The sequence below is a fragment of the Procambarus clarkii genome, chromosome 34 (assembly GCF_040958095.1).
Source record: "Procambarus clarkii isolate CNS0578487 chromosome 34, FALCON_Pclarkii_2.0, whole genome shotgun sequence".
Lineage (NCBI taxonomy): Eukaryota > Metazoa > Arthropoda > Malacostraca > Decapoda > Cambaridae > Procambarus > Procambarus clarkii.
In genome coordinates this window covers 43,159,660-43,162,159 of record NC_091183.1, presented here as the reverse complement: position 1 = coordinate 43,162,159, position 2,500 = coordinate 43,159,660, and the positions used below count along the sequence as shown (strand labels likewise).

The 2,500-nt window shown below is 45.4% G+C and overlaps 1 protein-coding gene across 5 annotated transcripts in view; it reads right to left on the bottom strand.

Moving 5' to 3' along the window:
• LOC123762141 (band 7 protein AGAP004871) overlaps positions 1 to 2,500 on the bottom strand; it is a 624,034-nt gene that overhangs the window by 250,918 nt on the left and 370,616 nt on the right. The gene's annotated exons all lie outside the window — the stretch shown is intronic.

Genomic DNA, 2,500 nt, shown 5'->3' with positions numbered 1-2,500 from the left:
CTCGCCATCAATCATATTCCTGAAAGTTTTTAGCATCTTAATCCGGAGTTTTTTAATGCTATTTATGACTAAACTTGGACCACCATTGCCCTTGTGTCGTCTCTCTCTCTCTCTCTCTCTCTCTCTCTCTCTCTCTCTCTCTCTCTCTCTCTCTCTCTCTCTCTCTCTCTCTCTCTCTCTCTCTCTCATCTCTTTCTATTTTGTCTTCCGTCTTTACGTTCTACTTCGTATTTCCTGGTTCGCGTCTCCTCTCACTTCTTTCTTATCCATGTTTCCTATCCCCTTCTCTAGCTTTCATCTTTTTCATTTATCTCTTCTTTTACTCACGTTTCCCCTATCTCCCCCCCCCGACCTCCTTCCCAGCTCCCCTCATTTCCCACTTCCGTCCAGTATCACCATCTCTTCCTATTCCACCTTTTGTCTTAGCAATCAAATTTCCATCTCTTTTGTATCTGTCTTGGTCTTTTCTACCTCCAGCTTCCCCTTCCTTGCATCCTTATCCATCCTTCACAGCATCCTGCTACACACCCTTCCATATCCTTGCACACCCTTCCATATCCCTCAAGCATTCCATATCTATATATCAACATATCCATATCAACAGCATTACGGTTGAGAGGCGGGACCAAAGAGCCAGAGCTCAACCCCCGCAAACACAACTAGGTGAGTACATCCTTACACACCCTTCCACATCCTTTCCACTATATTCCTACCATTTCTTCCCTCCTATCTTACCAACCATTCCAATCCTTTATCCTACCTTTAGCTCCATCCCCCTTTTCTCAATCCCCATCTCCGCTCCGCTCACCCTTACTCTCCTATTTCTCATTTTCAACTTTTACTCTAACCTCTCTCTTCCTCTCTCTCTCCCTTTCCCTAAGCACCGCAGTGAAAAAACAAAAATTATTCCGGAACTTTGGGTTGGAATATTTCCGTCCTTCCCTTCGTATCCGGTACCAGTACCAGACGAAAAAAATGGATATTCGGGTCTTTTACACCAACGTCTTGATGATTAGCCTTTGAGGGGGATTTAATACATTTCCTAATGTTTAATTTGATGTGGTAACTATGTCGGAGCAAATAACTTGATGGGTTGTTACTTGTAGCTCTGTGGAGATGGGATATAGTACCATTTAGTACCAGCTTCAGAGGCCAAGACAATCAACGATACCAGCGTCACCATCATGGGGGACGGTGGTATTGCTACCATGGGAGGGAGGAAGGGGAGGGAAAAGAATGGTGCCCAACCACTTGAGGACCGTCGGGGATAGAACGCCGACCTTGCAAGAAGAGACGCCGTTGCTGTGCCCAACAGCTCCAAGTCCAAGGTCATGTTGTCCTTCCTGCACTGTTTCGATTTATTTCATCTCATTTCATGTTCGGCAAAAGCTTCAGTTCTCACAACATTTAACAATATTTTCCATCTGAATTAATTTACCTACTAAGATCTTATTTGACAATATTTCCATAATAAGAAATTTAACAAACGAACATTTAATATCTAGTAAAATACACACACACACACACACACACACACACACACACACACACACACACACACACACACACACACACACACACACACACACACACACACACACATGTACGTACTTTAAGCCTTACAGTGAGGTAATTTTTCAACCTGAGAGACAGTTTTTCCCTAATGCAGGAGGTGCCGCGGGGCTGGCGGACGTATCACCAGGATTTACCACAAACAAGCCTCAGGATAGAATAGAACCAGTGAAGAGCAGAGGTGCCATAGGCACAATCAGAGAACACTGTATAAACATCAGAGGTCCGCGGTTGTTCAACGTCCTCCCAGCAAGCATAAGAAATATTGCCGGAACAACCGTGGACATTTTCAAGAGGAAACTAGATTTATTCCTCCAAGGAGTGCCGGACCAACCGGGCTGTGGTGGGTATGTGGGCCTGCGGGCCGCTCCAAGCAACAGCCTGGTGGACCAAACTCTCACAAGTCGAGCCTGGCCTCGGGCCGGGCTTGGGGAGTAGAAGAACTCCCAGAACCCCATCAACCAGGTATCAACCAGGTATCAACCAGGATTTACCACAACCAGACCTCAGGATTTACCACAACCAGACCTCAGTATTTACCACAACCAAGCCTCAGGATTTACCACAACCAGACCTCAGGATTTACCACAACCAGACCTCAGGATTTACCACAACCAGACCTCAGTATTTACCACAACCAGACCTCAGGATTTACCACAACCGCACGTCAAAACATCAACAATTAAGTGCCTTACTGATCGTTTCCTTTGATGAACGACACCACGACACTGTCTGATTAACTACATTTAATTAATTGATTATCGATTTGAATAATTATTTCTCAATCGACTTGAGAATGGTCCAGGACGGACCGAAACGTCGTCGTCCCTTCACCTTCTAGTGTGTGGTCTGGTCAACATTATTTATCGGGTTTGGCGCCGGACAGCAGTCGCAGGAAGAGTACTGACTACAGCAGACGTTATCTTGA